Genomic DNA, 17,500 nt, shown 5'->3' on the forward strand with positions numbered 1-17,500 from the left:
CAATAAAAAAAAAAAAACACACGATAGGGTGAATAGGAACGGTGCCCGCGTGGGGAGGGGGCCAGGCGGCTGCTTACTTGACCAGCGTAGGGGCGAACATCGGGAATGGGGGGGTGTTGACCGGGGTATAAAACACTAGTCTTGGGGGGCATGTCTACTTTTTGGGAACCCTCTCATTATGATTCACCCCACCCCCCCCCTAGAAGCATCCGGATCCGCACAGGGGGAACTGCAATGCGAAAAAAAAATGTTACTGAATTAATACCCAAATTTATTGATATAACTACTTTGGGTTACAATAACAGCAGTTAAAATGCTATAAGGGTGGTAAATAATGTGATAGATAAGTTGACTTTTAAAACAATAAAAATTTTATTCTTGGAGTGGTCATTTAAAAACTCTCTCTCTCCTCTCCGTGCGTGTGTATCATCTCTCTGTCTGTTCCCTATCCCCCCCCCCTCCTCTTTCTCGTCTCTTTTTGTCTTTTGGGGGCGCGCGTGTGTGTGTGTTGTGGTGTGTGGTGTGTGTGTGTGTGTGTGTGTGTGTGGTGTGTGTGTGTGTGTGGTTTGTGGTGTGGTTGTTGTGTATTTATCTCTTTGTCTCTCTCCCTTTTCTCCCCCCCCCTCCTCGCTCTCTATAGCTATACATAATCTTTTTCTGCTACCAGTGGACCACGTGCTGTGGACCTACAAGACAGTCAAAAAAAACACACGTAATACCTTCCGGCCCCCTTTCTATTTTTCTTTCATTTTTTCTCCCATATATGTTTTAAGCCGTTGTTTTCTTTTGGGAAAAAAAAAGTACAAATGACAGAAAATGACACTTCTCACCTTTTCTTTTGACCTCAGATCGTTTCCATGTGAAAAAGATGGGGGTCAATAACATGAAACTTTTCGTTAGTTAATAGTTAATTAATTTCTCTTGTTTTTTTAGTTTAGTTTTTTCATCTGCAAAAAATTTAACGCGTTTGTTTTTTATCTTATCACGAATTTATTACTTTTATTCGTTCTTCCCCCCGCCCAACCTACCCCGCTTTCTCTTTCGTTGTGGGCGGTCGGTTGTGGCTTGACCTGCCTGACCTTTTTTCCTTTTTTCCCGTTAAACCCAGGTTGGTTGTGTCTTAGTGCTGGCGTAAAAATTTATGTGTTTCTCTTTAGCCCGCAATTTTGTCAGTCATGACGAGTACTTGACATGAGTAAAAAATTTACTTTATTTCTTCTCTGTTGACGACAGTGGTTCAAGTAAATCCTTGCGGATTGCCGTTGTCTTTTCCCCTTATCTACTCTCATATCTATCAGAGTGGTTGGTAGTTAAGCAGGTCCATGCGGACCCTACTGACGTCTCCCTCTCTATTTTTTTCTTTATTTTTGTGAAAATGAAACACAAAACGAAAAAAAATAAAAAAAAAATTAAAAATGAACTTTAAAAAAACCGCAAATTTATATAAAAAACCACTAGTGGATTTAAACACCCCTCTCTCTGTTCCCTTTTTTTTTCCTTGCTATCTGGCCCTTACGTATATGATCGGGTTTTTCCCCGACTATATATTACAGTGGGACCAAACGATAGTGACACACCCCCGGGAAGGAGGATCCTCTGGACCATCACCTTAGGATGCTGTGGGAAGGAGTCATCAGATATGCCAAGATTGTGAGGCGTGTGAACGAGGAGCCCCTAGTTAGGCCGGATAGGACACGAGGAAGTCTAGACAATCCGCAGTAAGGGACCTGTGTAGATTTCGGGGACTGTGGCATGGGGGCGGACAGATTACAGAGGACCAGGGGATGAGGACGAGGGGGACGAGCAGCCACGAAGATGCACCAGGCAGCGCATGCAGATCGAGATGACGGGCCAAATTAGGTCACCCTGAGGCAAATCAAAACGCCTCGAAACAGGCAGAGTAGGTGGCCGGCAATCAGCATACAAAGTCTTTTCTGTTACCAGTGGCCCCCGTGCCTGTTTATCACATGGTCCAAGTCCCCAAAAAGGAAAACCTTCATCAGCGAGGCGTAGATGAAATGTTATTGATCTCACTCGACCCTTCTTTTATACCAGAACTCGACGTGGTAAGGCGGCCTACCCCCCCTCCCTCCGGCCCGGGACCTGACACATGACCCCCTTACCCCTATATTTAGACATCGTCTCGTGTGTTCCATACTGTGTGCAACTCTTTTTAAAAAAGAGTCACGCCCTTATCCCAGTATCCTACCCCTGCAATGCATTATAAAAGGGGTTTTTGACCTTTTTACTCTCTCTCTCCTCTCTCTCCCTCCTCTCCTTCTCTCTCTTCTTCTCTCCCCCTCTCTCTCTTCTCTCTCTCTCTTCTCTTTTCTCTCTCTTCTCTCTTTCTCTTTTTCTCTCTCTCCTCTTCTTCTCTCTCTCTCCTCTCCTCTCTCTCTCCCCTCTCCCTCTCTCTCTCTCTTTTCCCTCTCTTTTTCTTCCCCTCCCTCTCTCTCTCACGTTAACGTTTAATGAAAAGGTTTATATTCTCTAGGATTATTTTGATTAAATTCCATTAATCCGTCTGCCATACGGTAAGATTGCAAGTAGAAAAGAATTATGTACCATTATGAAAATTACTAAAATGTTTGGGAAAAAGAAAAGAACAGAAAAAGATAAATTTTGAAAAAAAAATTATTCATATTCCCACATACCTTCCGGTGGTTTCCCTTAAATTTTAAAGATGCAGGGCACTCAAATTAAACTTTATCCGACTTTAATTCTATATACCGCCACTTCAGAACATTATGAATGGATCAAAGGGCCTCTTCGTAATGCAATCCTTTTTTTAAGGGTCGAAAAGACTTAACAGATCGCGAGCTGTTGGGTTTTGCTGTCAATCTGCCCAACGTAACGTTAATTTCTTATGGCTCCCCCCATTGTCTCTAATGCCCTGTGCAGAGCATATTCAACTCAGAAAAATATCTATAGGGATTTTTTTTTAATTACTATTAGTCTGTCTGGGGGTAATTTGATTACATTCATGTACTATTTTACTTTTTATTAAAATACCTTTTAATGGTTTAAAATTAAAAAGCCGAAATAATGATATAGGTTTTCAATGTAAAAAATTAACCTAAATTTTTAGACGAAGAAACGCATTATTCCAAAAAGTTTTTAAAAACGGACATTTTCTCAAAGGGAAAGTTTTATTCCAAAACAAAACGACAGTATGGAAGCACAAGAGACCGATTATTACTGTATCACGATCAGTACAGGAAAAAGAAAATTGCATGTTGGTTATAAAAAATGTCATTCATGAATTAAATTTTAAAAATAACAAAAATTGATTAGGGGGGCGGGGCTTTACTTTAAATTTCCTTTTTAAACACGTAAAAATGAAGCAAGATGTCGAGAATTAACGGAAATTTCCCCTCTACAATCAGACGACTGTGTGCCACATATTTTTATATTATTACGTGTATTTTTATCTTCCTTTTTCCTTCATGAATTGGAATTGCTTTAATGAAGACGGGGTAATCACCCTCATTGTAACGAAAAGGGGGAGATCTGGGGAATATTTTCAAAGGGTCCCTCAATACCCCAAAATGTAAAGCTCATAAAAACCCAATTTTGAAGTGTAACAAAACTCTAATCACAATATGTGTGTGTGTGTTTGTGTGCGTGTACACATATATAGTACACCACGCATGTTTGTTTTAAATTAATGAAAAAATAGTAAAAGGGCATCATTTACCCCAAATAAAGACCCACGTGTGTGGCAGTAAATTTATTTGTCAAATGTTTTTAAGACATTTCTTGTAAATTGTTTTTGCACTCTAGATGATTTTTTTTTGGGTTTCCCCATGGTTGTCTCGTCTTGAGGATTTTTTCCAGATTATTTTTACGGCTGCAGTGGACCCCTACCAAACGGGATTATTTTCCATTCCCGGCTCCAACCCTGGCGTGAGCCCCTTTCTTTAAAGTTTCCCCAAGCGGCTATTGTTATCATTAGAATGAAAATAAAGAATCATGTACTGTTTTTCAGAAAGGTCATTTTACATGTGTGGGGGGAATACGATGAAAGGGGGGTAAAAAATCGTTCTCGGGGCCTTGGGGTTGGTATTTGGAATAAATCAATTCTTGGGCTAACACATCTTTTTTTTGAATTATTCAAAAGCTGACTTTTTGAGTATGATTAACAAAAATTTAATTGCCTCACTGATAGAGCAAAAAGGCATTGCTGTATTTTAAAAAGTTTTCCCCCAGTCTTTTAAAAGCACCACTTTTTGAAAAGTGATATCTTGTTTAAAACTGTCATTTAACTGGTTCCTTTGAACACTAAATTTTACTTCCTATCGTGTGGCAAATGAAAAAATGTATAAAATGCGTGCATTCTTTATTACACGATAAAAATTTACAGTGTGGAACGACATTTTCAAGATCAAATATTTCACTATTTACGCTCACCATGATTTTCTTCCACTTCTCTTTTAATGCATGATTTTCCTGGTGGGACTAATTTGTGTTGAATCTACATGTTTAAAGAACATTTTCGTTAGAAAGGCAAATTCAGTAGTGTTGTAGTTTAAAGATTAAAGTTTATGATACTTAAAATTTAAAAAGTTAAAAACATTAAATTTGAATTCTACATTTTATACGAACATTTTCGTTAAAAAGGCTAGTTTCAGTGAGTGTTTGTATTTAAAAAGCATTAAAATTTACGATACTTAAATTTAAAAAACATTAAAGTTTTTGAAAAAAAAAAAAATAGATAAATAAAATAAAACAAAAAAAAAAAAACAACTAAACTTCTTTGCACGCTTTTGGGGCATGTAGAATCTTTTTATCGGGTCTAGGTGGTTTCCCTTCCCATTAAATTTTCGTGTTTTATTCATCTTGGGCCCCGGGATTTTTCTAATCTAATAGTATATTTTGGCTTTTAAAACATATTCATACATATTTCTCTTTTTTTATAACTTGTATATATCACATTTATTTTTTTCTTGTTGGCCGCAACCAAAGGAGTCGATTATTTTTTTTTTGCTTTCGTCTAACTCACCACCCCTCTCTCTCTCTCCCCCCCCCTCTCTCTCTCTCTCTCTCTCTCTCTCTCCTCTCTTCCTCCTTTCCCCCTCTCTCTCTCTCTCTCTCTCTTTCCCCCCCCTCTTTCTCTCTTTTTTTCTCTCTCTCCCCCTCTATCTCTCTTTCCCCCCCCCCTCTCTGGTCTCTTTTTGACGTTGCGTATGCTTGTGTTAGAAAGGGACGTCATTTGGATAATCAAATTCAAAAATTTAAAATTTTAAAATTTCCTTTTGAAAATAAATATTACTTACCTCGTGCCTGCTGGGAGTTTTTTTCGGTACGAAACCCGAAAAAAGGTTTGAAAAGTCAGTGTTTTCAGATTTCTATTTAAATTTTTTTCGCAATTGTTTTTCACATACAAAAAATCTTTGAAAATGAAGTTACAAAAAATTCTTTTTTTTTAAAAAAAGTGTGATTCTTTTATGATGAATTCACTTTTTTTGTAAAACCCAACCTCTTCTTAACGATTGTTTTTTTGGTAAAAAACATTGAAAAATTTTCCAACCTTAGCTTTTTCTGTGTTAGATTTTGAAAAAGTGGGATTACTTCTTCTAAAAGTGAAAAGGGGGGGTTTTTCAGAGTAACAGTTTTTACCTTAATCAGCGATGCATTTGAGGGATTATTTAAAGGTTTAGTTTCAGATCAAATCATTTCCATTATTTTACTCCATGATTTTATCCCAAAACACACACCACAACACACACCACACCACCACAACACACCAACCCCACACACACCCCCCACACACACAAACATCCACACCACACATACCAAAAAAACACACACACTACAAAACACACACACGCACCACACACACACACACCCCACATCCTACACACATAAACATAAAGACCAAACTCACCACATTTACAAAAGGGCTCTCAAAAGCGTTACTTCGTCTTTTTTCCTCTTCATGACTCCTCTTTTCATAAAAAGTATATTTTCGTGGTTTTTTCCCCCCTTTCCTCTCCCTTTCCCTTTCTCTTCCGCTAATTTAATTTTCCCTTTTTGCCAGTTACCGACGTCGCAAAACCCCCGAAAAGGGAAAAAATATGATCCGCCCTTTTCCCTGGCGGTCGGAAAGGCCCTTTTTTCCAAAAAATCGTTTAATCCAATGGGCAAATATTCGTCGAAATAAATTTCACTAGTGTGTTGATGGGGATAGATACCGCTTTTTTTTTTTTTCTGGATATAAGTGCATTTTTAGGGGGAGTTGGAAGGATTTATTGCTGGCTCATAATGGCTGTTTTGGGTGGATTCCGTCAGTTGCCATCTTTTATCTTTGGTTTTAATTTATGAACTGCATGCTAAATTTTTTATTGTTAAAAATATAATGCTTCATTTATTATAATTTTCGTTGATCTCTTTTTCAAAACATTTTTAAAGGGTTCATTCAATCAACACTACTCGTTAAATATTCTTCATCTAATATATTAGTAATAACTTCAGGGGATTACTATTAAACTTATTAAATTTTTCATAAAAATGGACATATTTTTAAAGCCCTTGTCGTTTTACTACTTTTATATCAAATTATTATAAATTTTAATAGCAATACCCTTGCTCTTATCATGACGTCACCCATGACAGCTGGATCTCTGGAAATTCCGGGGATTTAAAACCCTCAAGGATCTCGCTCCGATCGCAGACATGTTTCCCCTTTTTAAAACACAAAATAAAAAAAATTTTTAATTGGCGATAAAAAAAAAATCGGGGGAAAAGAATATGCAAATAAGAAAATGTTATGTAAAGCTGAAAATTGCTTCTCTAAAAAAGTTTCTCATCAGACAATAAAAAATCCATGTATAAATGATTACTATTACTAGCTCATTAATAACGTGTCTTGGGCCCGGGTAACCTTACGTTGTGCAAACTTTCTTCGGTGCACTTCGTGTCAAGGAAATTTTTCATATAAACTTCAGTTTTTTCAGCCCTTTGGGATCTTGAATTAGACTGGTTGGAGGAAGGGGGGGTATGTATTACAGGTAAGGGGATTTGGGCGTTGTTAAATCCCCTCGGGAGACTTTTCCCAGCAGATCCACGTTCATACGGGGGAGAAACCCTTAAAATGAGAATGCGTAAAATGACAGATAAAGCTTGGCATCCCGAAAGAGAGGTGGGTCCTCTAAAGAGTTGAACGGATATGGTTTTTTTTGATGTATATTTAAAGGGGTAAAGAGGGTTTAATAGTCAAGCATTTCTTGCGCTGTGCACAATATTTTTTTCCGTGAACATAGCCCAACTGCGCAATTTTTTTATTTTTAAGTGAGGGCGGGGGAAAACCGAATCTGTAAGAAAACTCCAAAATATATACGAGATCCATATAAAATGTTTCTACTAGAATAAAACTGTTAGCAGGAACTAGAGGTTTGGGGTATATGATAGATAATAAGGATATCACTTGCAAATTATCCACGTCACACGTTTCAAATCAAGCAATGCTTGTTATTTTGTGGGTAAAGTTACCACATCGGAAATTTTCTTTCTTTCCTTTTAGATTTATCATGTCTAGCATTTCATTTCGTTTAAAAAGTTTCAGCGCGAAATTGTTATTGCGTGAGAATGGACCCACACATACGCTCACCACTCACCTCACTCATAAATCACTCACACACATACACACATACGCTCCTCACACACACACCACAAACAACACACCCCCACACACAACCACACACACACATACACACACACCACACACCACGCACACACAACACACACTGAGAAAAGAGAGAGAGAGAAAAAGAGAAGGGGGGAAAAGAGAGAGAGAGAGAGAGGGAAAAGAAGGGGAAGAGAGAGAGAAGAGAGAGAAAAGGGGAGAGGGGAAAACTGAGAAAGTTTTTGCCTCGAACAGACAGAAGGAAAACCAGGGGAACTAGGCGAAGTTTACGCCCAGGCTGGACGCAGATGGCAAATATCTTTGTTTTGTTAACTCTGAAAGGAAATTCCCAAATTTGTTTTAAAAAGTTTTCAGCGTTGAAAAACCATACTTGTTCGAGAAAAATAAAAACCTACACACTGACGCAAAATTCTATAAAATTACCTCACACACATGTTTAAAACGTGTATGTATATAATTATATATTACATATATACGCACAATGTGTGGTGGTGTTTTGGGTGTGTGTGTGTGTGTGTTTTGTGTGTGTGTGTTTTGGGTGTGTGTGTGTGTTGTGTGGTTTGTGTTTTGTGTGTGTACGATATATATTAATATATAATATATATATTTTTATATATATAATATATATATATATAATACTAAATATATATATTATATATATATATAATTAAAATTTTTGTTGTATTATGATTTATAGGGGTTTATATAAAATTTTTTTTTTTTATTTATATATAAAAAAGGGGTTTTTATACACCACACACACCAACACACAACACACACACACACATCACACACGAAAATATATATATATATATATTATATATTTTAATATATATATATATATAAATAGAAGATAGTTGAAGATATATAGATTATATAGAATTTACATTCTATATATATGCTGTATATATATTAATATAAATATATATATTAACACAATTATGTAAAAAAAATAAATCTATGTTTTAAATTTATATATATTTTATATTATATATTTATATTAATTATTTATTTTTTTATAATATATATATATATATATATATATTATATTATTTTATATATTATGTTTTAAATGTGTGGGGTGTGTGTTGTGTGTGTTGTTGGTGTGTATTTTGTGTGCCAAATTATTATATATAATAATATAGATATGATAAAAAAATTATTTTCTTATAATTATATGAATATTATAAATATTCATATATATGAAAAATTATATTATATATTACTTTGTATTAATATATATATATATATTAATATTATATATTAATTATATGTATTTTATATTAATTACTATGTATATTATAACTATATTATTCATTATATGAATATAATATTTATTTTAAAAATTATCATATTTATATTTATTATAAATATAATATATAAAAAAAAAAAATTATATGTATATGTTTGTGTGTTTGTGTGTGTGTGTGTGTGGGGTTGTTGTGTGTGGGTGTGTGTGTGTGTCGTGGTGGTGGTGTGGTGTGTGTGTGTGTTTTGGTGTGTTGTGTGTGTGTATGTAAAATTATATATTTAATTATATATAATATATATATTTTATATATTATAAAATTCATAATTTTAATTATATATTATTATTATATATATTTATACTTTTTTAAAAATTTTATCTATATATTTAAAATTATATATATATCATATTATATAAAATTTATAAAAATTTTTCCATAATTATTAAAATATATAATTATTTTAATAATATTTATATATATTATTTAAAATTTAACACATACATGCATATATGAAAAAAAAAAAAAAAAATATTATATATAATATATATTTTTAATTTTAATTATATATATTAAATTTATGTGTGTGTGTGGTGGTATGTGTGTGTGTGTGTGTGTGTGTTTTTAGTGTGTTTGTGTGTGTGTGGTGTGTGTGTGTGTAAAGGTGTGGTGTGTGTGTTGTGGTGTGGGGTTGTGGGGGGTGTGTGTGTGTTGTAGTGAAAAGGGGTGGTTGTGTTGTGTGTGTGGTGTGTGTATGTCAAATTTATGTATTATTTTCATATATATGTATTATGTATATTTATATAATTAATTATGTATAAATAAATGTGCGCTTGTATTATATATATATATATATATATTATATTATATATTAAATTTATAATATATTAATACGCGCCGCCAAAAAACTGGTGCCCATCAGGCCCCGCTGACCGCTCCCCGGAGCCCAGTACCCACTCTTCCGATTTATCAACAAACCTACCCCCTTTTTACTTGTCCAATCCTAGCCCCTGTTTTGTACTTGGTTTTGTTTATCTGTTTTTTTTGTTGTCTTGTTTGTTATTTTATTTTGGTTTGTGTTGTTTATATGTTTATGTATATATTTTTTTGTCTCTCATCTGTATTTTTGTTATTTCACCCTTTGGCTCTAAAGTCAATAAACCGATTTTTATTATTTTTACTTTTTTTTATATATAACTCAACACACACACACCCCAACACCACACACACACAAAACCAAAACACACACACCAACACACACACGCAACACACACACACCACAACACACACACACACACAACACCACACGCACACACAACACCCCAAAACCAAAAAAAACCCCACACCACCACCACACCACATATATATATATATATAGTATATATATATGCATATTATATCTTCTTTATTATCCTTTTATCTATCCTTCCCATCCTCCCCCCCCAGAAGCCCTCTGGCAACTTTCACGTGAATGGAAATGCGGGGGGGAGGGTGTTGTCCCTCCCACCCGAAAGAAGGGGGGCTGTGGGTCCCGCTGGGAGGCAAATGTTGGGGGCAGGATTGGGAACGAGAGTTACTTGTCCCCCTGCGCCCCGGCGGCCCCAAACCCCCCATGAAGTTTGGGGAAAGCCCTGGGAAAACCCCACAGGTGGATAGGCGGTCCCACAGCCTGCCGACTCCCTTTATCTGGGGCTGTGTTGGCGGGGCGGCAGAGGTGGCGTGCCCCGGAGGACCCCCGGGGCTTAACCTCGGCGTGCTTTCCGGGTAGGCGTTTGGGAACATCCGTCCTTGCGGCGGATAGGGGTTACCTCTGCTACCCGGGGGAAATTTGAAGCGACTTGGTAGGGCACATCAGTGGGGTGGTTACACCTCTACTGTCGGACCGCAGCGATGGCCCCACCCCCTCCCAGGGTGTACCCAAGCCATCTCCAGTGACTTCACCCCGCGGTAGTCAAGGTGCACCGGGTTGAGACGTATCATGGCATTGAGACTAAGCTGCTTTTGGCTTTGTCTCTTATTGCTGTATACGCTCCTACCGTGTACATAAAACCGATGTGAAAGAGGCGTTCTCGAAAAACCTCGCATCGGGGCAGACGTTTGCCCCCGGGGAGACATTCGCATTGTTCGGGGCGATTTCTGCGGTACCCGGCCCTGTGACCGAGCTGGCTACGAGATGTCTGTGGGCCCCCCATGGCTCGGGAGCTGATCCAGCAGCGAGAATACCCTCCTTTCCGGGACTTTGCTAGGTCCCAGAAAATGAGGATCTCGGGCTCCTGGTACAGCGCTCCAACTCGCATCGCGGGTTTGGTACGCGTCGGGAAATGGGGGCCAAAGGAAATCGACCACATTCTTGTCAGCACGCAAGGGAACCTCCAGAATGCGGGGTTTTCCCGGGAGTGCTGAGTTCTGGGGCCCGACCGGGGGCTGCTTGTGGCTACCCTGCGGGCCCCTTTTCAAAACTCCCCTCCCTCCAGTGGCCACCCTAAGGTGTTTCCTTGGACAGCTAAGGGAGGAGGAGGTGCCCGGGGGTTCGCCACGGCAGTCCCCTGACCATTCTCAAAACCAGAAACCTGCGATCCGTTCTCTTTGGGGGCCTTTTCAAGCGCGTAACACTCAAAGCAGCTCAGGGGGCCTTTGGCGTACCCCAAAAGGGAAAAGGCAAAAATCCTCCCCCTGGAGACATTAGAGGCCAGAAGTGACGAAAGGCTGGGCTGAATGGGAATCAAGTTTGCGTCGTTCCAGGGTGCGTAGGGCTCGGACACTGCTGAAAAGGGGGAAAGGGAAACTTTCACAGGAATCTTGCGGGGAGGTCAAGGCCTTTCTTGGAAAATGCCCTTTCGCCCTGCCTACCAACCCCTGAAAAACTAAACCCCCTAAGCCCTCCTCACAGATGAGGCATCCGAAGCGGATGGACGGATCATCTCAGATCTTTTTGGGGTTCGTGAAGTTGGGCTGAGTATTTTGAATAGTTGTCCGGGAAAACCCTCCAACATTTAGTTTGGGAGCAAGCGATGTCCATGCCTGTGCCGGACCCCCCCTCGCGGGGAACCTCCTCCCCAACAGAGGTTGGCTGGCGATTTCCAACTGAAGATGGGAAAGCTGCAGGCATATGTGATACCCCTGCTGAATTGCAAAGGCGGGGGGTAAAACCTATGGCTGGGGCCCCTCATACAGCCCTGATCCCTTTTGGCGTTGGTACCTTCCCCCCGCCCCTGCTGGGGGCGTGGTCATCCCTCTTGGAAGGGGAAAGGGGATGAGGGGCGTAGAACTACCGGGGGCTTACACTCTCAGATACCAGAAAGGTTCTCGCCCAATTCTTCTAAAAGGGACCGAAACCCCACCACTGAGGCCCCAGAGCCCGGAGCAGTCGGGATTTACCCCTGGAAACCCACAAAGACCGTATACTACGTTTCGAGTAATTGTGGAACCCGTCGTGATTTGGTCGTGGGTTGCTTGCACCTACCGACCTCAAAAGGCTTTTGACTGTGCATGGGGAACGCTAGGGGAATCCTGAGGCTCAGGGGAATTTCCCCGCCCCAGATTATTGGCCTGATAGAACCCTCTATACTGGAAATGAAAGTGCTGTAAAGTTGGGGGGGGTATGTAAACTTTTTCCCCTGTTATTCAGGGGGGGGCAAGGGCTTGTCCTTGCACCCCACTTTTCAAACTTGTTGGACTGGTAGGGGGCAGGTACTACCCAAAAGGGTCAGTGGGGAGCAACACTGGGAAATATTTAAGGTCTGGGCCCTTTGACTTTGCCGCGATGTTGCCATCTTATCTGGCCCTTGGGTCATTTGGGGCGCTCTTGATGCTTTTAAAAAATGAGGCGAAGCCCCTGGGCCTAGAGGTCTCCGGGACCAAGACCAAGATTCGGATTTGGGGCCTGTTGGGGGCCCCGTTCGTCGTCCATTTTTCGGCGAGGAAAGTTGAAGCACAGAAAGTTTTATACCTTGGTACGGGGCCCATATATCTGGGTTGTCAGCCCAGGAAGTCAGTAGAGGATTGGTCTGGCAACAGGAGAAATGAACTCGATCAAAAAGGCTTTTGGAGATGTGGGTCCCTTGCAGAAGGCCCCAAGCGCGTGTTTTCAAGGCCTTGATACCCCCAGTTTTGCCTAGGAAGCAAAACCCGGGACGTACCCAGTCCCCGGGAGTCTCGCCTTGATCCCTTTTGTAAAAAAGCCCCTTCGCCGGACGGGGGTCGTTGGCGGGACCACGTGTCCAACCGGCGGTTACCCCGGGGAGACTGGCATGGCCCCTGTTACTTGCATAATCCGGTTTGCCAACTCAGGCTTTTGGGCCCCTAGCTCGCCTCCCTAGGGACTCCCCGCCCATCAGGTTGTCTCTCTGCGAGACAACCCGGGGTGGAGGAGACCTGTGGGACCCCCTAGGGATCATGGTTGGGGCAGCCGAAAAGACCTGCGCGAGGAACTAGAGAGGGGCGTGCGCCTGCCGGGAGACTCGCCTCAGGGATCCTCGGGGGCTGGAACAAGGGGGGATGCGGCCAGCGCCCCCGTGGGCGTTACCCCCCTTGATGATGATGATAGATAAATTTATTATATATATATATATTATATATATATATATATATATATAATATATTATTACTGCATCTGGGAAATTAAAAGTTTTTTGGTCATGTAATGAAAAGTAAAAGTTTTGAGAAAAACTTGCTGACAGGGTGTGATGGGAAAAAAAGGGGAAAGAGGAAAACCAAAGAAAAGACTGAGCGAAAAATTCAAGATATTTGCGGGTTTCGATGGTTAAGTGGAAAGAAAAGCGAAAGATCAGTTTAGTGGCGAAGGTGGTGGAGAGGCCCACGGCTGCTAAAAACATGAGCAACCGTTATGTTGATTGATACGCATCTAAGGACATTAAAAATCAAAAGAAAAGGGTTTTATTGTTCAATCCCAGCATTCTAAATTTTTAAAAAAGTAAAGCCTTTACTTAATACCAGATGTGACAATTTATCACTATGTTTTCCCGAAAGTCAAAAGTACCAAAATAGCATATGTATGTATGTATGTATATAATAGAGAGAATATTCCTAAAATGGGGGAACCGGGACTTCCCCTGGAAAAGGAAATGGGGACCCTACCATGATCTCCTCAAAAGCACAAACATGAAAAATCAATTAAGTATCAGCGTGACCACGGCGGGTCCATGAACCCACCGTTTAAAAGAAGAATACTGCATCTATCTGTGATCTATCTAAATCTAATTTTTAATGTGTCATCTGTCTATTATCTAAGTAATTATTAATATTATATATTATATATATATATATAATAAAATATATATATTATATATTCGCATCCACACACAAAGACAACCACTTATATATATATAGATATATAATAATATGAATTATATTATTATATATTTAATGAGAATAAATTTTTCCCCAATACAAGATTATTTGACCCGTATGATTATATCTTTGTCAGAAATACAAACATTTTGAGAAAATAAATTGAAAGCGTCAAAACATCCTTACATCGTAAAAAAATTCATTCTCATTCTTCTTTTTTTTTTTTTCCCCCGATGTGGTAGTATATATATATAATAATATTATATATATTATATATAATATATAATATAATATATATATATTTTTTTATACATAATAATATATATTATATATATAAATATATATATATATAATATATATTATATTATAATGTTTAATATAATATTATAATATATATATATATATATAATATATATAGTTTTTTGGTGTGTGGTGGTGTTTTGTGTGTGTGTGTGTGTGTGGGGGTGTGTGGGTGTGTGCTTGCTTTTACTTTCCGGTAGGGGGTGATCTGAAAAAAATTCTCTAATGGATATCACAATGCGAATGAGATTTTAAAATTTTTTTTATTACGAATTCTCTTCCAGAGAGAATTAAAGTATCATTTGGAATGTCAATTAAACCCTTCTTGTAATGAAATGGGTTTTGTATCGTTTTTTTTTTTTTTTCTTTTTTTTTAATACGTTATAGCAGGGTTACAGTATCTGCACACCATCTCCCATACCCACATGTATCCAATCTATCATCTTTTAAAATAATAGCACAGAAAGTTTCCCCAAAAAATGTATTTCCTAGTATCAATTCATCCCGTTGTACTAATTATAAAACATACCTGTATGTTGAAAAATTACGAAACCCTTTTTTCCCGTTTAGGTTTGCAAATAAAAATTTCATTAGTAGCCCCGGGGGCGAACCACTTTTGAAATGTTATAAGCAAGAGTACTGCTGACTTTAGTTTTTTTTGTCAAAAATCAAAAATTAGCAGTATTTAAAACCAAACATTTAAATGTGCAGTCAATCCGGAAAAACCATTTTTCAAAATATTTAAAACGATCCTATCATATAAATAATATTTGTGGAAATTTCAGAAAAAAATGGCAATACTAATATATTCAATTGATAAAGGATTAATTTAGAAAAAAAACGCTGGTAGTGTGATATGATTTTTGTATTTCTAAAATTTTCTAAAGATTTAATAATAAAATAAAAACTTTGAAGAGACAATGATAAAATGCAGCAAAAAACGAAATTTTTTAAAATTTAAAATACTTTTGGAAAAAAATCTTTGGGGAGCTTCCCCCATTTAAGAAAAATCGTCCCATACTTTCTCATGAATTGTGACAGGTAATCATTATTAATAACAAATAAAAAAAATGGGTCGCAAAAAAATCCATTTGTCAGGTGTTTAATGGCCAAAACTTAAGTCTGGGATAAATTTCCCGTCCTTGCTTTTTCCCCCCATCCCCCCGCTCCCCCTCATAGAAAATATTATAATGCCTAGTCGGCCGAAGTGATTTTTTGAGTGGCTTAGTTTCGTAGAAATTTCTTTCTTCATGTCTACAACGGGCCTCGGAAAAAATACACAAGAATATAAAAAAATTTACGTTTTTGAATACTGGAAAAGACTTTGACCATGAAACATGGATTTTAATGAAACAAATCGTGTCAAATCCTTTAGTGTTCTGCCACTAATCCGAATATTTCCATTATCATCGAGAAAAAAAAAAGTAGCAAACCCTAACACCGTGATAAGCCCCTTTAAAAAATTTTCCCCGGGTTTCCCATATTAAAGGCTTGTGAACTGAGGGTTTTGTTAATGCGGTCGTTTGTGTAAGAAAAAAGGGGTTTTCCGGATAACGGAAATGAATAAATGTCTAATTTTCAACGCCAGTTTTTAGTAAAACGCAAGACTTTAAAAAAAAAAAATCCATCTATAAAAAATCCAAATAATCCTTCACCCATTGTTGATTTACAAGACGTCCATCCCAGCTAATTTAACGTCACCCCGATGAATATGACAGTCATTTATTTTTTAGGATTTGGGGTTTGTCCTCTTTCCGCATATAAAAAGAAAATATATTCTTTTTTTTTACAAATAGTTTTTCAACTAACCTGTTTTTTAGGTCATTCTTTATTTATGCTTCCCGTTAGTAAGGCCTCGTATTGTTTTATTATTTACCATTATTCATTATGAAAAAAATTTAAAATCAATGCTTTTCATTATTTTCTAAGCTTTTATAATGATATAAGACACTATCGTAAATAATATTACATTTCCTTTAAATTTGGGCATACTAATAATTTTTGGGGCTAGTAATTGTATTGCAATTTATCACGTATATATTTTTTACCTTGACAAACCCTTTATTATTTTGTTTTCCATCTTATAAATGACTTAAAATCTTGACTTTCACTTCAATTTAAAGGGGATAAGAGCAAGCAGTAACATACGGTACATCGCAAAATGCATCTCTGACATTCTGAATTACATATCCAAATTATTATACGTATCAGACTTATCTTTATTTCAATGTTATGCGTTTCCGATTGCCAATGATACATTATCATATACTGTAAAACAAAGCACAGACTATTTTAAAAATCTCTCATTAATTTGATCCTAATTCTCGATAATAAGTTTGACTTTTTTCATGAATCAAGTCTGTCGGAAATAACAGTCAGGTAATCGGCCATTTTGCAAATTAATTCCGCTCGGGCTGTTAGTAAAAATCGAATTGTTAAAATCCAAACTCAAATAGCACTATCACTGGTAATCTTTTTCTGCGTTTCTCCCTAATTGTGTTTTGGTGTTTTTCGAGATGATATTTCAATGTCGTTGCATTAAAAATGGTGTATATATATATATATATATATATATATATATATATATATATATATATATATATATATATATATATATATACATATATATATATACACACACACACACACACCACGCATCCATATGCATATATTTACATATATTCTTGTACATACACATACATATATTTATACACATACACATACAAAGGCACATACATACATACATACATACATATATACATACGTACATGCATACATACACACACGCATACATACATACATACATACACACATACATACCTACGCACACACGTATATACTTATATATATTTAACTGTCTATGTATACATAGATATATATATATATGCATATATATTTTTTTAACGGTAGGTTCATGTTTGAGCCGCAGTGGTCACAGCATGATACTTAATTGTAGTTTTCATGTTGTGATGCTCTTGGAGTGAGTACTGGTAGGGTC

Source organism: Penaeus monodon, chromosome 11 (assembly GCF_015228065.2).
Source record: "Penaeus monodon isolate SGIC_2016 chromosome 11, NSTDA_Pmon_1, whole genome shotgun sequence".
NCBI classification, from domain to species: Eukaryota; Metazoa; Arthropoda; class Malacostraca; order Decapoda; family Penaeidae; genus Penaeus; species Penaeus monodon.